Source organism: Dasypus novemcinctus (assembly GCF_030445035.2).
Source record: "Dasypus novemcinctus isolate mDasNov1 chromosome 12 unlocalized genomic scaffold, mDasNov1.1.hap2 SUPER_12_unloc_2, whole genome shotgun sequence".
NCBI classification, from domain to species: domain Eukaryota; kingdom Metazoa; phylum Chordata; class Mammalia; order Cingulata; family Dasypodidae; genus Dasypus; species Dasypus novemcinctus.
In genome coordinates, this window is record NW_026688130.1 from 61,395 (window position 1) to 84,546 (window position 23,152).

General features: G+C 41.9%; 1 long non-coding RNA gene across 1 annotated transcript in view; it reads right to left on the reverse strand.

Annotated features, from left to right (window-relative positions):
• Positions 1-284: 284 nt before the first annotated feature.
• The window catches only part of LOC131277407 (uncharacterized), a 52,634-nt gene continuing 29,766 nt past the window's right edge, over positions 285-23,152 (reverse strand). Inside the window, exon 4 of the long non-coding RNA XR_009184577.2 lies at positions 285-442. This is a non-coding gene — a long non-coding RNA (uncharacterized lncRNA). The remainder of the gene's footprint in view (positions 443-23,152) is intronic.

Sequence of the window (23,152 nt, forward strand, 5' to 3'; positions counted from 1 at the left end):
ATTGACCCCTTTATAAAAAGGGATTCTCAAGAGGCAGCAGCAGATTATTAACTATATGGTAGGGGTCATTACCTCAGCAACACTTTTCCCTCCATCTATTAAGAATTCTGTAATTGCAAAGCAACATGGACTTGAGAGACGTATGTCCGGGCAAAGCCAAGCCTGGCCCTTCCACAGATGTCCTGATACTTCCTTATGGGGCCTTTGACTTAACCACCGTTTCCCACCTATTCTTCTAAAGCACCAAGAGAACACAGGACCTGAGCAAACACTACACAGCATGATCTGATACAGAGTTTTCATTTCTGTAATTGGGCATGACTCTAAAAGCAAGCAAAAACAGTGCATATTCTGGAATCACTCACTTTTGAGGAAAAATCTGTATAAGAAGATAAGAGACTGACTGCTGGCTTTGTCTGAAGAATCATTCTGGTTCCATATGCTAGAAGAAACAAGGATTGGGGTATGGTTAGAGAAACTGATATTCCAGGTAAAGAACTACCGTTCTTATAAGCATCAGTGGTCCCGTAAGCTGGCATGGATTCTGGGTACAGGGACTTGGAACTCTCTATGTGCAAGCCTGTGGGGGTGCTTGTGAATGTGGGGTCAAGGCAGGAGGTGTGAGTGAGAGGGGCAGTGGGGGACATATCCTGGGACACACTTCTAGCCTCCACTCTTCACCCAAATCCAAAATTCCAGGATTAGGAATGAAACTGAACTGGCTCCCATTTGAGAGAAAGTGCTGTCCAGCTGCCCCTCAGCACTGCCCAAGGCCTGGCAGGGTTTCTGGAGGACTTGGGGAAGGGGCGACTGACTGGCCTGTTTCACACCCTGGCTCTCCCCCTCTGCTGACCTGCTCTCCTGGAATGAACCAGGCCCACCACAGCGTCTCTGGACCACAGGGCCCAGGGCTCCCTGCTCCTCTCAGCACCCACAGCTCCAGCCAGACAGGGCTGCCCTGTCCCCCAAGCTCTACTCATGCCCCTCCCTGACAACGTTCCTCAGGCCACTGCGGGTTTTCCTGCACTGGGCCACGTGGACACGCATAAATCTTTTCCCCCCTCCCTCCCCCAGCTGTCAACACTGTTCCAGAACAAGTCTGATTCTAGAAATTATCCTGTACTAGGGTCAAATAAAGAGATTTGGGAAGTAAAAAGAGATGAAAAGAAAGAAGAGGAAATGTGGAATCAGAAGAAGAGAAGAAGGGAAACAAGTGCACATGGAATCCACAGCTTTCCTAGCTTTCTTTTTGGCATTTCAGGAAATTCAGGAATACTGAAGGGAACACAAGGGTAGCTGCAATTAATGTCTTATGTCACCATGCACGTGAAGTATAGAACTAGCTGATGAAAACAGACACAGGAAGTGAAAGGTGTCCTGAGAACTACACAGGGAACAGAGACCCCTTCCATACAAGCCCCTAGGGTGCTTGGTCATTCACCCAAAGGCTCCTCAATTTGGAGAAGAGGGCTTGTAGCTGTCTGTAGGGTCAACATGGACAGCTTCCTCCTCCATTCCTCTCTCTGCCTTCCCAGATTCCAGAACGTGTGTTTGTATTGCGGATCCTAGTACTGACAGCTACAAAGACCATGCATGAACTGAGGGTCTTTGCAGGAACCTCAGAAGATCTCTTGTTTGCAGACTGAAAGAAGGCATAAAACCAAAGAAATGGAGATGCCTCAGGACTCGACCCCTTATACCCTTTCTCTAATGAGCCAATTCTGTGAAAGTCGGGGTTTTAGTACAATAGATCTAAAGTGAGTTTTAGAAAAAGGCTTTACTTTTAATATTAGGTATTATATTAAACAATATTTTACCCCAACTAGTTTTTTTCTTAATATTGATCAATAAAACAAACACATATACAGATAAGCACCCTAAAGAAAGACAGAGTTCCCTGGATTATATGAAGTCTGTCTTCCCGGTGGCTTCCACCAAGGACACTCCCTCTCTCATAGAACCCTCATTGAGTCATAGCTGAACAAGCAACTGTAAATTTAATACTTAGCATCTGTCCTCAGGCCAATGTCTTTCTAAACACTTCCTTTATTGAACTCTGCTCACTCACATGGAAGGGAACAACGGAACATTATGACCCATGACCCATGGACTAAATGTAATACTTGGACTTCCATGCCTTTTATACTTGCACATCAGTTTTCTTGGGTATAAAATTAATGACTCCATTTTCCTTTGACACGATGCACTGTTTTCAAAACGTTGATGATATTCTAATGTTCTTTCAATTATGCCACTTGGTTTTTTCTAAATGCACAAAGGATTTCTATTTTTCTTTAAAGCCCACCTATTTGACTAGAATATATATTGTCATTATAATCATTTTCATTCAGTGCTCTGTTTGAGAGCAGCAAGAGACAAGCAATGCATGTAAGACTAAACACAGATTTCTCATCAGAAACCATGCACGAAAGAACAGAGTGGAATGATGTATTTAAGACACTGTAAGAGAAAAACTTTGAAATTAGAATTTCACATCTGGCAAGACTGTATTTCAAAATTGAGGATGAGTATAGAATATTCACAGATAAACAGAAATTGAGAGAGTTTATAACGAAGAGACTAATTTTGCAGGAAATACTAAAGGGTGTGCTCCTGCTCGAAAAAACAAAAAGAGGAGAGAGAGGCTTGGAAGAGAGTCTACAAATGAAGATTGTAGCAGTAAAAGTAACTGAGAGTATCAAAAGAGTGGTGAAAATAAAAGATGATAGAAAAAACCTCAATGTTTAGGCATGAACTTAACCAACATTGCAAAGCCCCTGTATACAGAAAACTACAACTCATTGTTAATTTTAAAAAGATCTAAATAATTGGAAGGACTTTCCATGATCGTAGACTGGAAAATTAATATTAAATGCCAGTTCTACTCTAATTGATACACAGGTTCAGTGCAATCTGATTAAAATTCCACCAGCATTTAAAAAAGAAAAGGAAAGCAGGATTATAAAATTTATTTGAAATGGGGAGGGGTCTTCAATAGCCAGACACATCATAAAAACGATAAGCGAACTTGGAGGACTCTCACTTCCATATGCACTCTCACTCTGGATTTTAACTCATATTCCCTACCTGCAGAGGTAAAAACAGCATGGTCCTGGCATACAGAAAGACACACAGACCAATGGAAACAACATGATGGTTTCAGAAACAGACCACCACATCTAGGGTCAAGAGATTTTGGACAAACCTGTCAAACACACCCAGCTCAGGCAGAACTGTCCATTCAACAAATCTACATGGGAGAACTGTAGAGCCGTAGACAAAAGAAAGAAAAAGGACCCTGTAGCACTTTGATATTATTCATACATTTCAAAAGAAATTTTGGATTATGTTTGTAAATTATCTTTTCCTCTGGGTATATGAGATTATACTGGATTCACAGGTTTACTTGATTCAGTAAACTTAACCTACTTGTGTCAGTAGGGCCTTGAGCACCAGCCCCATGGCGGGTTGGGACTCTCCGATAAAAAGTATGGCGAGGACAGAATTGAGGGTTTTTGATGTTGGAGTTTTGATGCTGGAGTTTGATGCTGAAGTCTTAAGGTGGAGCCACAAGAAGGAAGCACAGAGAGGTAAGAGAAGCAAGCCCCAGGAAGGGAGGAACCCAGGAAGCCTGAACCCTTGCAGATGGCAGCAGCCATCTTGTTCCAACAAGCAAAAACAGACTTTGGTGAGGGAAGCACCTTATACTTCATGGCCTGGCATCTGTAACCTCCCACCCAACCAATTTCTGGTATTTTGCATCAGCACCCCCTTGGCTGACTAATACAGAATTTGTTCCCGAGGTGTGGGGAAGTTCTTTGGCAATTACCAAAATGCTGGAATGGTTTTAAAAAAGGGCAAGGGGTATTTTTTTAAGGAATTGTGAGATACTTGGAAGAAAAGACCTATAGTGCTTTGAAGAGACTGCTGATAGCAATATGGATGCTAAAGAGACTTTTGATGATGCCTTACAAGTAAGCGATGAAACTATCATTGGAAACTGGAGGAAAGGCGATCCATGTTTTAAAATTGCAGAGCACTTAGCAAGATTAACTCCTGGTATTTCATGGAAGGCAGAATTTGAAAATGGCAAGCCTGGGCATTTAGCTGAAGGAATTTCCAAATGAACCTGGAGAATGCAGCTTGGCGTCTGCTTTCAGCTTATAGCAAAATGCTAGATAAGAGAGATACGCTGAGGACTGAACTGTCAGGAATAAAGAAAACAGAAACGGATTCCAGAATTTCCAAGCTTCTGGAGATGAAGATCCCTGATGGAAGTGCCCCATTGGAGGACTTAACTAAACTAGGAACTAGTAAATCAAGATTGAAGATATATTTATCTAGGAAAGATTTGTGGGACGGCTTACTGTCTGAACGCGTGTACCCCTGCTTACTACATGCTAAACCAACAAAGTTTATGAAAGAGCTGTATGAACAAAAAAAAACTGTCAGCCTGTAATAAAAAGGACAGGGAAAGGAGAGATTGAAGGAGAAACAGCTTTAAGAGGAAAACCATGGAAGTTGAGATCTGGAATTAGGACATCACCTTGGGACAAGAGAGGAACCCCACTCATATGGACAGAGGGTGATTTTGCCAGCAGTTGAAGAGGGTGGATGTTCCTGACCGATGTTCTGGGAGAGTTTTGCTGCCCCATGGTACAGAGAGGGTGGAACACATTCCCCAAGGAATAGGGCAGTTAAAGTCAGCACCCCACAGGTCTGAGATGGGTGGACCCATCCCCCAAAGGTTAGGGAAGGCCAGGTCGTCAACTCACTACTCTGTGAGAGGGTTGAGCCTGTATGCCGAAGGTTAAGGAAGGCCAGGTGGTCAACTCATTGCTCTGAGAGAGCTGAGGTTGTATGCCATAGGTTAGGGAGAATGGTGTCTTCACATCACTCTACTAGGGGGGGGTTAAGACTCTAACCCAAAGATTGGGTAAGGTGTGGCAATCACCCCAACACACTTGGAGGGAGACACCTAGACCTTGGTCAATGCCACGATGCTTCATGAGGGTAGAAACAAGAAAATAACCATTGGACAAGTCAGTGGTACGGGTGGTTCCACATATGGACCCAAGAAGAAGAAATCATCATCTGAAGAATAACTCGAAGACTGACACTGAATGGAGGATGCCCGGCAGCTTTACTGAAATGTAGAGTACCCATGACTCATGTTTCCCTCCCAATTTCTCTTGATTATAATGAAAATGTTTACCCTTTGTCTGTCCTTTTCTGTACTGGAAGTAGATGAATGGTTTTGTAAGTTTCACAGGTCTATAGAAAACTTTGCTCCAGCACAAACTGTATTTCTTTAAATTGATGGCCATGTGATTTAGTACTTGCACTGTAACTGACTTAAATTTTTTTTTTATTGGGGATGTCTTTTTGGAATTTCGAGGGTGGGGTGTAGCAGTTTGCAATTATTGATGAATTCCAAAAAGAAATATTGGATGGTGTTTGTAAACTGGTCTTTTCCTCTGGACATATGAGATTATACTGCACTCAGTATACTTGAGTAGTTAATCAAGTAAACCTCTTATGTCACTTGGGCATTGAGTACCTGAACTTGGTGGGTGGGGATTGACAGATAAAAGGCATGGCAAAGGACAGAGTTGAGGGGTTTTGATGTTAGAGTTTTGATGATGGAACTTGATGCTGAAGCCTTATGCTGGAGGCCCAAGAAGTAAGCACACAGAGGTCAGAGAAGCAAGCCCCAATAACGGAGGAACTCAGGAACCCTGAACCCTCACAGATGTCAGCAGCCGTCTTGATCCAACAACTGAAAACACACTTTTGTGAGGGAAGCAACTTATGCTTGATGCCCTGGTATCCGTAAACTCCTACCACAAATAAATACCCTTTATAGAAACCTAACTCTGGCAGTTTGAGATAACTGATGAATTCCAAAAAGAAATACTGGATTATGCTTCTAATCTGATCTGTATATGGGCGTGATTGAGTTATGATTAGGGCTTTGACTAGGCCACCTCATTAGGGCATTGATTCCCCACACCATGGTGGGTGGGGACTAACAGATAAAAGGCCAAACAAAGGACAGAGTTGGAGCTTTTGATGCAAGGGTTTCTGATGCTGGAGTTCGATGGTCAAGACATAAGCTGGAGCCCTGGAAAGTAAGCTCACAGAGGAAAGAGAAGTCAGCCCCAGGAAGAAAGGAACCTTGAACCCAGAGAAAAGCAAGCCCAAGGAATTAGGACCCAGGAAGCCAGAGCCCTAACGGACATCGGCAGACATTTGCTCCAAACAGACTTAGGTGAGGGAAGTAACTTAAAGCTTCATGGCCTCGTATCTGTAAGCTCCTACCCCAAATAAATACCCTTTATAAAAACCAACCAATTTCTGGCATTTTGCAGCAGCACCTCATTGGCTGACTAATACACCAGCCCATTTCTGTTATTTTGCATCAGGACGCATTTGGGTGACTCATACAGACCCCTACCTCACACCTTGTACGAAAATTAACTCAAAATTGAACAAAAACCTAAACATATGAGCAAGAACCGGGAGGCGGACTTGGCCCAGTGGTTAGGGCATCCGTCTACCACATGGGAGGTCCGCGGTTCAAACCCTGGGCCTCCTTGACCTGTGTGGACCTAGCCCATGCGCAGTGCTGATGTGCGCAAGGAGTGCCGTGCCACGCATGGGTGTCCCCCACATAGGGGAGCCCCACACGCAAGGAGTGCGCCCCGTAAGGAGAGCCGCCCAGTGCCAAAGAAAGTGCAGCCTGCCTAAGAATGGCGCCACCCACACGGAGAAATGACACAACAAGATGACGCAGCAAAAAGAAACACAGATTCCCGTGCCGCTGGCAACAGAAGCGGACAAAGAAGATGCAGCAAATAGACACAGTACAGACAACCGGGGTGGGGGAGAGAGGAGAGAAATAAATAAATAAATAAACCTTTAAAAAAAAATAGCAAGAACCATAAAGCTTCTAAAAGAAAATGTAGGAAAATATCTTCAAGACTTGTGGTGGGTTGTAGATTCTTAAAGGAGATAAGAGAAGGACTGAGATGGACTACTGATGTTTAATGTAGGTAGAAGTTTTAAGTAACCTTACTGTAAAAAGTGTGGAAATGTATAGAATTGATGGTAACACATTATAGTGAGTAACAGACGGTGTATGAACGGGAATATGGCTGAAAAGTGTACTCTAGGGATGTAAATGTCAGTTAACAGAAAGCTGGAGAATCATCTAGGAACTAAATAGCACAGTAAAACCAGAGGTGGATGAGAACTGTGGCTGACGGTACAGATGCAAGAGTGTCCTTTGTGATGGAGAGCAAATATACATCACTATTGCAAGGTGGTGGGAATGTGGAGAAGCATGGGAAAAATACAACTGGAGTGACCTATGGACTGTGGTTAATGATAATAATGTAATATTCACAATCAATGCCAAAGATGTACTGTGTTGATAATGTGGGAGGATGGAAAAGCGTGCCAACTGTAAGCTATGGCCTTGGTAATAACCTGATGATATTGTCTCATAACCTGTAACATATATGCTACCACGTTGTGGAGTGTTGATAGAGGGGTGTTGAATCAGAATTCTGCATATCTGCATGATTGTTTTCTAGGTTTATAACTACCGTCATAAAGATATATTTAAAAAATAAAAACAGCCCAATTGGAGGAAAAACAAACAAATGTAAGATAACGACTATAGTTGGTAGTAAGATTTTGATGATATTCTTTCATAATTTGTAACAAATGTTGCAAAACAATGCAAGGTATTGCAGGAGCATTGATGTATGGGACCCCTGTATGACTGTATGCATGTTTACATTATAAGTTCACACCTTTTACTATACACACTGTTTACCTATGTTCACGTATGAATCCTACAAAATAATACTACTATGGTGGGTTAGGGGAAAAACACACCAAAGGTAAGATGCTTTGGTTAGTAGTAATATTTTGAGGATACTCTTTAATGTTTAGTTAAAAATATTTCACAACCATGTAAGGCACTGCTGGGAGGGTGAGGTATGAGAGCCCTGGATGACGTTAAGTATGTTTGTTTTGTAAGTTCACAACTATTACTATAAATTTATAGTTTATGTATTTTTAGGTATGAGTGATATACTTCAATAAATGAACAAAAGTGAAAAGAAAATCCACAATTCAAAAGTTCCCTGGGGGCGATCAATAAGAAAATGGAGGTAAAACAGGCAAGCGTCAGTGAGATGGAAGTGAGATGAGTAAAATGATTTACTGAGGATCACGGGGGAAAAAAGATTGAACTAAAGTTAATGGAGCCTTACAGACATGTAGGAGAGTTAACATTCATACCAAATGCTCCTAAAAACAAACTAGCAAAACAAGTGAATAAACCAACTCACGGGAGTTAACTACATGACTCAGCGGGGGCAGTGCCAGCTTCTCACAATAAGGTCCCAGGATCAACGTCCACTCCTGCAACCACAAAAAGAAAAACGAAAAATTTACCTACATCAGCGGAGACAAGACCGGCGATTGGGATCAAAAGAGGAGGAGGATGGGAAGCAGACTTGGCCCAGTGGTTAGGGCGTCCGTCTACCACATGGGAGGTCCGCTGTTCAAACCTCGGGCCTCCCTGACCCGTGCGGAGCTGGTCCATGCAGTGCTGATGCGCACAAGGAGTGCCCTGCCACGCAGGGATGACCCTGCGTAGGGGAGCCCCACACGCAAGGAGCGCGCCCCGTAAGGAGAGCCGCCCAGTGCCATGAAAGTGCAGCCTGCCCAGGAATGGCGCCGCACACCCAGAGAGCTGACACAACGAGATGACGCAACAAAGAGAAACACAGATTCCTGTGCCGCTGACAACAACAGAATTGGACGATGAAGAACACGCAGCAAATAGACACATAGAGCAGACAACGGTGGAGGGGGGGAGAAATAAATAAAATAAACTTTAAAAAAAAAAGAAGAAGAGGAGGAGGAGGAAGCAGGGAAGTCCTGAGGGGGAATTTACACAACAAAGAAATAGCCAGTGACAATAGCAGAAGAGAGTCACTGGCTAACCTCCAAGGGAGGGGGCATGGCAAGCAAACACATGAAAATGGGCAATTATTTAAACAGACATTTCTTCAAAGAAGATATACAAAGGGCCAATAAGCATATGAAAAGATGCTCAAGTCCATTAGCCATCAGGGAAAGGCACATCAAAAGCATGAGGACTTATGACTTCACACCCATTAAAAGGGCTATTATGTTAAAAATTGGAAAAGAGCAAGTGCTAATGAGGAAGCATGTAAATAGCAAACCTTATACATGGGTGGTAGGAATATAAAAATGCACCCAGTGTGGAAAACAGTTTGGCAGTAACTCGAAAAGTTAGACTTAGAATTAACATATGACCTGGCAATTCCACTTCTAGATATATTTCCAAAACAAATGAAGAGGCAGGGATTCAGACAAGTATTTGTATACCAATGGTCACCGCACAGTACACAAAAGGTAGAAGCAAATATCCACCAACAAGGGCTGCCAAGGCTGTAGCTGCGGGAGGGGTGAGCCTCACTCTCTGGTAGAGGCGTGGGTGGCCGCGGCCTCTGGGCTGGGATGAACCGCGCTCCTGCTGGAGGCAGGACAGCCAAACCCGAGCTAAAGCCAGCACAGCGGTAGCAGCTGGACTGACCATTGCTGCTGCAGGATTTGCAGGCCGTTAGGTTTTGCAAGCCATGAAGCAAATGGAGCCTCAAGTAAAACGAGTTTTTCAAAGTCTCCCAACATCTGCCTTCAGTGGTGGCTATTACAGAGGTGGGTTTCAGCCCAAAACGACAAAACCAGAGGCAGCATTCATACTAGGTGGAAGCCCTACTGCCAATAAAGGAAAACTAAGGGATGCTCATAGACAAATTATGCTCTTACATCACCCAGGCAAGGGAGGATCTCCTTATTTAGCAGCCAAAATCGATGCAGCTAAAGATTTACTACAAGGTCAGGCTAAGAAATGAAGTAAATGTAGGATGAATTTTAAGTTCATATCAATTTATGCATATGATTACCAATTTTTATAATAAAATGCCTCTAAGCCGTAATTTGTAAGAAATGAGTTAGCACAAAGCCTTGTTATAATTGTTTAAACTTGAGAATTTAAAATCATACTATACACTAGGATATTTGGAGGTTTTTAATGATAAATGTACTTAGACCATTTAAATAAAAATATTATTCATTACTCATTTAGCTAATAATTATCTAACTATGTGTACCAGGCATTCTACAAGGGAAGGTGAGCCACAGAGTTCTCAGACTAATGGCAGGCTGATAAACAGGTAATTAAAACACAGTGTGATGTTCTGATGGAATTCGCACAAACTCTTGTAGTGATTTTTACCTTGTTAGGAGAACACAGAAAACCACTTTGTAAAAGGCAACGGCCCAACTACTTGGAACCCTGTAGCTAAGTGACACAATCTTGATAGAAAAAATTAATCCAACTATGTATATGTAACAACGCACAATTCTTACATTAAAAACTGTAATAATAAGATACAAAGAAAAAAAAGCCAACCAACTGATGAACGGATAAACAAAATGTGGTAAATACATATGACAGAATATTATACAGCTGTAAGAAAGAAAAAAGTCCAGATGCATGTGACAGCATGGATGAACACTGAGGACATTATATTCAGTGAAATAAGCCAGACACAAAAGGAAAATCATCGTATGCTCTCACGGATAGTAACTAATGATAATAAGCAGACTCATACATTTAGACTCCAGACTAATTTACCAAGGGATAGAATGGGGGTAGAGAATGGAGAGCTCATGCTTAAATCGCACAGAATTTCTATTTCGGGTGACTGTAAATGTTTGGAAATAGACAGTGATGGTGGTAGCACACTACTGGGAATGTAGTTAACTGTGCAGAATTATGTTTATAAATGTGGTTGAGAGGAGTTTAAGGTAATATACGTTACAGAAGGAAAGTTAGAAGCCAAAACAGGATTGTTTAACTGAACGCTGTTGTGGATGATGGACTCGGTTAACAGTACAAATACAAGACTGTTCTTTCATGAATCATAGCAAATATATGACTCTATGACATGTTGTTAATAATAGGATGGTATATGGAAAATGAAACCCTCATGTAAACTATGGACTGTAGGTATCAGTAATATCTTATTTTCCTTCATCAGTCCTAACAAAGGTAGCACACCAATGCAAGGTATCAATGGAGGGATACATGAGAACATTGTGTTTTTCACATGACTTTACTATAAATATACAACCTCGCTAATTATTACAAAATTGCACAAATTTAAGAAAGCATTAGGCTAACTGAAAGAAACCAGACATAAAGTACTTCATATTCTATTATTTCATTACTATAAAATGTAAGGATAAATGAACTTATAGAGATGGAAATAGATTAGTTGTTAGTCAAGGCTGGGGAATAACAGAGGGATTGAGAGGTGACTGCTAAGAGCTATGGGGCTTTCCTTCCTGAAGTGAGAAAATGTTCTAAACTTGACTGTGGTGATGAATGCACAACTCTTTGAATATACTAAAAGTCATCGAGGACACTTTGTACAGATTGTCTGGTATGTGAATGTATCTCAAGAAAACTGCTCCTAAAACTTGGTACATACATCGTGGAGGTCCTTTTAGTTCAGTATAAGAACTCTGGATTTTACTGTAACCTGGGAACGTATGGGGTTCAGTAAAGAGTAACAAGGGACAACACCTGCCTTAGGCTTTCACAGGATCATGCTGACTACAAGAGAAGAATGGACCACAGAGGCAAGCAGGCCACAATGCAGACCAGGTAGGAGCTATCACAGTATTCCAGGTAAGAGACATGGTGGATTAGACAAAGCAGTAGCTGTGTAACAAATGGACCACACTAATGAAAGATGTTGTTCCTGAGGGAAAGTGTGCTAGCGGGAAGGGTGGGGTATACGGGAATCCCCTCTATTTCTGATGGAATATGTATGTCATCTAAAGCTACTTTATAAATAAAGAAAAAAAATTTTTTTTTATTTTGACATGGAAGCAGAAGAATCACTGGAGTCTCGGTCAGGCTAGGCAATAGAAATACTGAGGCATCATCAAACCTATTTCATATTTGAAAACATGGAGACGGAATCCTAAGGGAGAGTGCGCTGAATGATCCATAAAAAACAAAAATGACACATCAGTCTTAGACAAACTTTAAAATACCGATCTATAAAACATAAACTATAAAGGCAAACTACTGACCAGAAAAAATATTTGCAAACCTAACTAACACAAAGAAAGAACAGATATCTAGAAAATCTGGAGCTGATATATGGAACAGGTATCTAGAAAATCGGGAGTGGATGTGGCTCACGCGGTAGAAAGCCTGTTTCCCATATGGGAGGTTCCAGCTGCAGCGCCGATACCCCTTAAGAAAAAAACAACAACAACAGAGAACTAGCAAAAAAACAAAAGAACAACTCAAGGGAGCCAATTTGGCTCAGGGGTTGAGGGCTGCCTTCCCACTTATGAGATCCCGAGTTCAATGCCTGGACATTGTTCTAGGAAATAAATAAAAACCCTCATATCTGGGATGTATTAAAAGAATTTCCAAAATTCAATCATAAAAACATTATTATTAGAAAGGGCAAAATATATGAACAAACATTTCACTACAGTAGATATATGGATGGGAAATAAGTACATGAGAGATGCGCAATATAATTGGCAATCAAGGAAATGAAAACTACACCATTATGAGGTATAACTACATGTAATTAAGACAAAAATAAAGTGACAACACCAAATGCTGGTTAGAAGGCAGAGAAGCTAGATCTCTCGTATATTGCTCGAAGGGATATAAAGTGGTATAGTCGCTCTGAAAACTAGTTAGCAATTCCTTCTAAAACTAAATATACACTTATCATACAGCCCGGAAAGGGCACTCCTGCACGTTAATCACAGAGAAATGAAAACTAAGCCCAACTAAAGCATGACTTTCTTCTTTGAAAGATTAATCAAACTGATAAACCTCTACGCTAACCAAACATAAAATAGAGAAGATACAAATTACCATTACCAGGAAAGGAGGAGAGGTCATCCCTCCTGGTTCCACGGACATTAAAAGGATACTCAGGGAAGCAGACTTGGCCCAGTGGTTAGGGTGTCCGCCTACCACACGGGAGGTCCGTGGTTCAAACCCCGGGCCTCCTGACCCTGTGGAGCTGGCCCATGGGCAGCGCTGATGCGCACAAGGAGTGCCCTGCCACGCAGGGGTGTCTCCCGCAAAGGGGAGCACCACGCGCAAGGAGTGTGCCCCGTGACGAGAGCTGCCCAGGAGTGGCACCGCACACATGGAGAGCTAACGCAGCAAGAGCACACGACAAAAAAGAGACACAGACTCCCGGTGCTGCTGACAAGAATGCAAGTGGACACAGAAGAACACATGGCGAATGGACACACAGAGCAGACACCTGGGGGGTGGGGGAGAGGGGAGAGAAAAAAAAAAAGGATATTCGAACAAGACTACGAACATCCCTACATCCAATACTTTGATAACTTAGATGCAATGGCCCAAAACTCCTTCAGAGATACAAACTATCAAAACTAATACAAGAACAAATGTATAATCAGAATAGACCTATAGCCATTAAAATTCTGAATCGAAAATCAATGACATTTGAAAAAAGAAAGGACCAGGTTCAGATGATTCATACTATCCATCATTTAAGGATAAATGAAAATTCTCCACAATCGCTTTCAGAAAACAAAGGGAACATTTCCTAACTCACTCTAGGAGCCCAACATTACCCTAACGCTAAAACCACATAAAGATATTTTTAAAATGGAAAATTACACACCAATATGTCTCATGAACATAAAAACAAATTTTCTCCCATTCTCGGGGAATGTCCAGCTGACTAGAGGTTCCTGGAAGGAAAATTCACATAACAGGACATACCTATCTTTATTATTATCTATCTTTATTATTACTTTGTATTTGGTGGAAAAGAAACACATGCTCATATTAGTAAAAATCAAATGTTGAGACAAGTACACAACTAAAGGCAAGCCTCCCTCTCATCCAGCCCCTGCTCCTCAGTTCTACCCCCTCCCAGACACCACTTACCAATTCCTCTCATCTTTTTGCATGAACAGGCCAGTCAGGTATAAGCACATATATCTATGGTTCATTGGACATTCTATTTTTTGTGCATTTTAAAATTTTTACCCAAATAATTCAGTTATTCAGATATTAAGTCAACCGTCCTGAAGTAAATTTCTGAAACAGACCTAATAACGGGACAATATAACATAAAGTCACATCAGAATAGTCTTAGTGGAACGGGTGACATGAAAAGGGAGGACAACAGACATAACCCAGGACTGCCCTGGACAGGTGGGAACACACCACGTTAAGGTACAAATCAGGGCTCTGGAGTCCCCTCGGGTCCACAGCAGACACACGCACCACCTCCGGCTCCAGGCGCGGGGACGCTCAGTGGAGTAAAGGAGAGGGAGCTCAGATGAAGGGGGGCCCCCTCAGTGCACAGGACTCACACCTACCACAATCCTCCGAGGTGCAGAGCTCAAGGAGGCCTAGATCTGAGGAGCCACAGCCATCGCCCAAGGCCTGGCGCTGAAGCCTGGACACCACCAACTGCCAAGGCCTGCAGCCTGGAGCTGAGCATCATGGGAGGAGGGGGCAGCTTCCAGGACCACCCACATGAGGCCCTCCCCAGACCCAGGGACAGCCAGGGCCGAGGGACTGCGATGGCCCTGCCCACCTCCTGGCTCAGGCACCCCAGGGGGCAGACGCTGGACCAGCTGCACCATTCCTCAGCCTGTGCCTTGTTTTTTATCTTTACCATTCTCCATTTAAGACTTTCAGTCCTTTCTACTTTTTTATCCTTCTCTTTAGACTTAAGCATTATCTTGTCACCTTACTTCGTGGAGATTACATTTCAATCTTGAACTCTTTTCCCATTGTCCTTATTTTCTTCTTCTCATTAATTTTTCAGGTTTTATTTAAACTTATGATGTATTGTCATATATTATTTCATTTTCTTAATGCCTTTCATCTTCTTTTCAGAAAATATATTTCAGTACATCATGTAGGTCATGATAAAGAGTTTTCATTCATTTGTGGTGGGATACTCTGCACTTTTCCTTCAGTACTTGAGAATAACATGAATTTTTTGTTGTTATTCGTACAATTTTTAAAAACTATGGACGATAGATTCAAAACAACTTTTCTAATGACAGATCTACTTTTCTTTCTAGATTTTTAACAGAATTTTTTAAAGGATGAAAGCTTTCTTCATTATATTTCTGCACTCTGTACTTCTACCACTCTTATAAACGGGTCCTCACTCTCATTACTTCTACTTCTACCTTATCGATTTTCTTTCTCCCACTGACTACTGAGTATTCCTCTTATATGCACTCCTCTCTTGAAGAGAAACATTAACACATTGCCAAATATAGTCATTTTCAAAACATATTTACACATTTTCAAAATTAATTATCTGTAAGTTATTTCAATGAGTTACACTGGATTTCATGTCTTATTTTTTATGTGTAAATGTACTGTTTCCCTACAATCATTAGATTTTAGTTTCTATTTATGTTATAATGAAATTTTTTGTCTTTATACTTTAAAATTCACTTCATCAACAACTACACACACTGACATGAGGTACCCCCTGATGTGAAGCATCTAAGAAGGACATAATGTTCTTTCTGTGGTAGTACTGACAAAGTGCATACTCTTAAATAAATAAATAAATAAAAACCTCAAAAATAAAAGAAAGCAAATGAAAATGGTAGCTATTCTGGGCTCATCAAAGTATGCTGAGAAAAACTGAGATAAAATAGGGGGCTTCCTGCAAGCTGTAGGCTGGACACCTAGCCTGGTCACAGCCTCAAAGGAGGATGTGGACATGATGAAAGACTTCCATTCAGGAACTGTCCTTCTTTGCAGAGTTTCCAGGAATGGATCTGTTTGCTTTCAGGGTTACAGGTTAGGCTGAGGGAGGCTTAAGGGAATCCATGTGAGTCTCTGTGGTGTGACTGTGAGACTATGTGTGAGCTTGTGGGGGTCTCTGTGTGCATTTCCCCGAGGTGAGATGGACTGCTCAGGCTCTGGTGCTCCAAGGGGCAGGGCCTTAATGTGAACCCAGGCGTGTGGCTCCAAAGCTCTGCACTACAGACCTGCAGGCATCACTCAGTCATGGGAACATCAGAAACCACGTAGGGAAGCAGATGTGCCTCAAGAGGTTCAGCTCCTGCCTACCATATGGGAGATTCTTGGTTTGGTTCCAGGAAGCTTGCATGAAAGGCAGGCTTGGGAAACCGACACAACAAGATGATGCGACAAGAGACACAAGAGGAAAAATGTAACGAGAGACACAAAAAAGCAGGGAGAAGACGTTCCCAGTGCCTCCTTAAGATGACAGCAAGCTGGTTCAGTGGGAAGCCACAGCAAGCTGACACAACGAGATGATGCAACAAGAGACATGAACGGAAAAACATAATGACAGAAACAACAACGACCAGAAACAGAGGTGGCTTAAGTGATTAGGCACCTCCCTCTCACATCAGAGGTCCCGAGTTCAGTTCCCAGTGCCTCCTAAAGAAATAAAAGCAGACACAGCAAGTGTATACAATGAGGGGATAGAGAGAAATAGAGCCATGAAAATAAGTCTTTAAAAAAACAACAAAAAGGAAACCAAAAAAACCACCACAAGAACAAAAAAAGAAACCACAAGGGAGTTCCTCCATCTGTGCATGTGCTTACAATTCCCTGAGTCTACAGAGAGACCAAACTGTCCACCTTTATAAGGAGGCCTTCAGATCGCAGGGCCTAGGGAAGCTAGCTGTGCAGACAACCTCACACTCCGGCATTAGTTCCTGACGTCCAAAACTAAAAGAAAGCCCACAAGACTCTGCGTTAGATCACAATCCTGGGAGTTGTGAGGAATCACAGAGAATGACCTGCCAACCTCCACGCTGACGTCACAGCCAGGAGCTCTGCCACAGCGCACAGGCATTGGGAAGGAAAGTTAGTGCACTGGATTACGGCGTTCCCACGGACCCCCTAGATTCTCAAATCTTGGACTCACACAGGAGGGTCTCTGATGAGTAAGAACTCAGATTCCACTTGTTTCTTAACCTGGTGTGCAAAACCTTGGTTGAAATGCAACTAGAGAGCAAGCTTAGAGGGAGTCAGCACTGACCCTCTGCGTCCCTCCATAAGGACTGTCCCACTGCCAAGGGCCAAGAATTCAATGAACAAACACACATGGTGAAGAAAAGGAAGACTGGATGGAAAAATACACAATAATTAACTGGTCATTTTTAAATGGTAAGATATCAATATTTTCATATCTATAATTATTATATTTACCAAAAAGATTAGTGAATGAATATGAAAGAATGGATTGCCAAGAATGGAACTGATTCCACCAAAAAAAGACTGCCTCCAATCAAGTAGAAATTCCATTAGTATATTTAGTAAATGAAGTGTCAGTTTATGCAGATCCACGGAGGTCAAATTCATTGGAGATGTCAAGAAGGCACCAGTGGGAAGTGGACTTGGCCCAGTGCTTAGGGCCTACGCCTACCACATGGGAGGTCTGCGGTTCAAACCCGGGGCCTCCTTGACCTGAGCGGAGCTGGCCCATGTGCAGTGCTGAAGCCCACAAGGAATGCCGTGCCATGCAGGGGTGTCCCCCGTGTAGGGGAGCCCCATGCGCAAGGAGTGCGCCCTGTAATGGCAGCCGCCAAGCGTGAAAGAAAGTGCAACCTGCCCAGGATGGTGCCGCGCACATGGAGCGCTGACACAACAAGATGATGCAACAAAAAGAAACACAGATTCCTGTGGGGCTGACAACAACAGAAGCAGACAAAGAAGAACACACAGCAAAATAGACACAGAGGACAACTGGGGTGGGGGAGGGGAGGGGAGATAAATAAATGAATAAATAAATAAATAAACCTTTAAAAAAAAGAAGACACCAGTCACAAATTCCAAGAAGAGAGCAGAATACAAAGACATGGGACTCTCTCCTCCTCCAGAAAAGCAGCTGGAGGACAGGCTGAAACAGACTGGAAAAAGAGCTCTAGGCTTTAGGACAGCAGGTGAAGGCTGGACCCCACCCAGAACAGAGACGGACAAAGGAGGGGAATCGCGGCAGAAGAACTGTGACTGGAAAGCAGCAGCTACTGCTCCTGGCACCCTCCCTGACTCTAAGGACCTCACAATACTCAGGCCTCTCACCCAACTTTAGACAAAGGGGTCTCCAGGGATCCACAGCCCCTGGAAAGCGGACGGAGAGGGACACCATCTAAGGCTGCACATTCTAACCCACACAGCTGGTCTGCTGTGTCCCCACCAGCCTTTCCAGGCCAGGTGGGACCCCTCAATCTCACTCTCTTATAGCCAGGACTGAGTGTGGAGGACTCGCCTCTGCAGCAAAGAGGAGAGAGAGGGACACAGCCTAAGGCTGAAAACTTTGAACCCACAAATTTGGTCTGCGGACTCCCAGGAGCTCTACCGGGCTGGGCAGTACCAGCTCATTGTTTGCCTTGGGAGCCTGCAAAGGACTAAGGAGATCTGACCCTCTCAATCTCCTACTCTACTAACCTGGAATGACTGTGGAGGACACAGAGGGGAGTGGAACCATTTCCTACCCAGGAAAAGAGAGGCGGTTGCTGGAGAAGTCTGACGAATTCTTTCTGAGAAAGTTTAAATTACAAGGCTCTTCATCTCCAGGCAAGAACCTCTACCACACTGTTCCAGTCTGTGTCACAGCAAAAACGCTCCAGCCAGGCACTGACCTGAAAGAGCTGCCAAAGAGTACCTTCCAGGAGCAGAACTAGGTAGAACACATGAGTAAATTAAAAATAAATAGCAGAGGCTTCTGCTAGCCTTTATGGCTTCCCTCCGAAGGCCCCAGGAAGCAAGTCTGCAACCCATTACTGGGCATAGCAGTTTGATATTACTGATGAATTCCAAAAAGAAATATTAGATTATGCTCATAAATTGGTCTTTTCCTCAGGGTATAGTACATTCTCTTGGATTCAGAGGTTTACAGGATTAAATGATGATCAAGGCTTTCATGGGGCCACATCAGCAGGACGTTGCATCCCTGCCCCTTGGTGGGTGGGACGCACAAAGAAAACAACATGACAAAAGAGATGGCTGGAGTTTTTGAGCTGGAGCCCAGGAAGTGAACACACAGGAGATCATCGCCAGAGGAACAGAGAGAGCTCTTTAGACACAGCTGAAGCCCAAGGGAGAGGACAGATATATTTGCCTGATACTCTACAGCTGACCTCGTAGAGAGAGGCAAAGCCTAGAGAGCTTTCTAGTCTAGAGCTGAACTTGTGGTGAACAGACAGGAGCTGGACGTGGAGAGAATTGAACCCCGGGAAGAGAGGAACCCAGAAAGCCTGAACCCTGGCACACATCGGCAGCCATCTTCCTCCAACTTGTGGCAACAGACTTTGGTGAGGGAAGTAACTTGCACTTCAGAGCGTGGTAAATAAGCTTCTACCCCAAATAAACACCTTGTATAAAGGCAACAGATTAATGATATTCTGCATCAGCACCCCTTTGGCTGACACTAGGTGCGGAGCCCTGTTTTGAGCAAAGAACAAGGACAAGACAAACCATCCAGGAGGAACACAGAATCAAAGAGCAGCAATAACACACAGCCTCCCACCACCAAAGCCCAACAAAAAGAAAGAAACTGAGCATCTGAGGAAACTGCATCCTAATCAGATGCCTAGCATCAGCAAAAATTTACAAGCCAGACTAAAAAAATGGCAGACATGACCCAGGAAAAGGAATATAACAAAGCCTCAAAAGAGACACAGGATTTGAGAAAACTAATTAATGAGATGCATACACAGTTCCAAAATCAAATTGAAAGAAAAATGAAAGAAAAATATGGCTAAAGAAATGAATGAGATCAAGAAGATAGTGAACAAGCACACAAAAAAATGTGAAACCCGAAATAGAAAAATAACAGAGCTAATGGGAAGGAAAGACACGATAGACATACAGCAAACTCGAAATGAGAGAAGAAAGAATAAGTGATACCAAAGACAGAAGAGCTAAAATTACAGAGAGAAAAGACTGGGAAAAAATGAACATGGGTTCAGAGAGGTTGAATGACAACTCAAAAACCAACAACAAACATGTCATAAGATATCCAGAAGGAGAAGACAGGGGAAGGAGGGGGGGGGCTAGTATTTGAGGAAATAATAGTTGAAAATTTCCCAACTCCAGGGAAAGAAATTAACCTACATGTCTAAGAAGCCCACTGTATCCCAATCAGAATAAATCCAAATACACCTATTCCAAGACACATACTACTGAGAAAGTCAAACCTAAGAGATAAAGAGAAAATTCTGAGAGCAGTAAGAGAGAAGAGAACCATTACTTACAAGGGACACCCAGTAAGATTTAGTACAGATTCCTCATGAGAAACCATGGAGGCAAGCAGACAGCACTATGATAAAATGAGACCGAAAGAGAAAAACTGCCAGCCGAAAATTCTGCATTCACCAAAATTGTCCTTCAAATACGAAGGCGGGTATATAATATTCACAAGCCAATACAAATAGAGTTCATAATAAAGAATCCATCTTGCAGGATATATTAAGGGAAGCCTTAGAACCTGAAAGAAAAAGGAGAGTGAAGCTTGGAGGAGAGAATAGGAGAATAGAAGGAGAACCAAAAAAGTAAAAAGACAGACCAAAATGTGATATGACATATGATAACCAAAGAAGAAAATGGAGGAAAGAACTAATGCATTTACAGTAATATCACTGAATATGAATAGATTAAACTGACCAATTAAGAAATACAGGCTGACAGGATGTATTTAAAAAAAGCATGAGTCAGTCGTATGCTGCGTACCAGAGACCCACCTTAGACCCACGGATACAAACTGCCTGAAAGTGAAAGGCTGGAAAAAGATACTCCATGCAAATAGTAACCAAAAACAAGCAGGCTTAGCTATACTAATATTGGAGAAAACAGACAGTAAGTGCAAAAAGTTAAGAGAGATACAGAAGGCCATTAAATATTAATAAAAGGGACAAGCAACCAGGAAGGTATAACAGACATAAATATCTATGCACCTAACCAAGGTCTCCCAAATACATGGAACAAACTCTGGGAAAATTGAACAGAGAAACAGGCATCTCTACAATAAACAAGTGGAGATTTTAAAACACCTCTCACAACATTAGACAGAACTAGACAGAAGACCAACAAGGAAAGAGAGACCTGAAACAATATGATCAATAAGTTAGACCTAACACACATATACAGAACACAGCATCCAAACTCAGTGCATTAGACATTCTTTGAACATACCCATGCATCCTTCTCAAGGACAGACCACATATCAGGGCACAATACAGCACTCAATAAATATAAACATAATCAATTTATACAAAGCATCTTCTCAGATCAGAAGGGAATCAAAATCACAATCAATGACAGAGAGAAAAAGTTAAATTCACAAATGCCTATATTAAAAAAGAAGAAAGAGCTAAAATCCAAGAATTAACTGAACAACAGAAGAAACAAGAAAAAGAAAAGCAAACCATCCTCAAAACAAGCAGGAGATAAGAAAGATTAGAATAGAATTGAAGGAAATTGAGAAAGAAAAAAAAAAAACAGTCAAAACCAAAAGCCAGTTATTTGAGATGGAGATCAGTAAAATTCACAAACCCCTACCAAGATTAACAACGAAAAAAAAATCCTAATAAATACAATTGGAAATGAAAGAGGGGAAGTTATGACTGATCCCACAGAACTCGAAAGGATCATAAGAGGATATTCTGAGAAACTGTCTGCCAACAAACTAAACAACCTAGAGGAAATGAGCAAACGCCAAGAAAAGCACAACCAGCCTGCATTAACACTACAAGAAATACAAGAACTTACCAAACCAATCACATTGAAGGACACTGAAACTGTCTTTAAAAATCGCCCAACAATGGAAAAATCTAGGACCATGTCACTTCACAGGTGAATTCTACCAAACATTTTAAAAAGAATTAACACCAATCCTGTTTAAACTCTTCCAGAAAGTTGAAAAGGAGGGAAAATAACCCACCATTTTTTAGAAAGCCAACATCACTGTAATACCAAACCCAAATAAAGACACAGTAAAGAAAAGAAATTACAGACCAATCTCTCTAATGACCATTGAAGCAAAAATTCTTACCAAAATATTTAAAAATCGAACCCAGCACCATATCAAAAGTCCTATACACCACAATCAAGTGGGATTTATTCCTGGTGGGCATGCCTGGTTCAACATACGAACATCAATCATTGTGATACACAACATTAATAAATGGAAGGAAAAAAAGACACATGATCATCTCAATCGAGGCAGAAAAGGCATTTGATTAAAACCAGTATCATTTCTTATAAAAACATTTCAAAACAGAAGAATAGAAGGATTATTCCTGAATGTGATAAAAACCACACATGAAAAACCCACACCTGACATCGTATCAACTGGGGAAAGGCTGAAAGCTTTCCATCTAATACTGGGAACTAAACAAGGATGCCCACCAGCACCATTGTTATTCAGCATTGTAACAGAAGCTCTAGGTAGAGCAATTAGAGAAGAAAAAATAATTGAAGACGTATAAAGAAGAAAGAGGAAGTCACCTTATATTATATTTAGAAAATTCTGAAATGTCTACAACAAAGCTATTTGAGCTAATAAAAGAGTTCAGCACAATGGCAGGCAGCAGGATCAACACGGAGAAATTAGTAATATTTTTGTACACTAGTATTCCACATTCTGAGGAGAAAAAAAAGGGGAAAATTTCATTTACAATAGCAACAAAAACACTCAAATACCTAGCGATCAATTTAACAAAAGACATACAGGACCTATAGGGAGAACATTACAAAACAATGCTCAAAGAAATTTGAAAAGACCGAAACAATTGGAAAGACATTCCATGTTTGTGAACTGGAAGACCAAACACCATAAAGATGTGAATCCTACCCAGACTGATTTATAGATTCACTGCAAGACCAAGCAAAATTTCAACAGCCTACTTTAGAGAAACAGAAAAGACAATTACCAAACCACTTGGAAGGGAAGTGCATGTGAATAGCCAAAAGTATTCTAAAAAAGAACAACAACACAGAAGT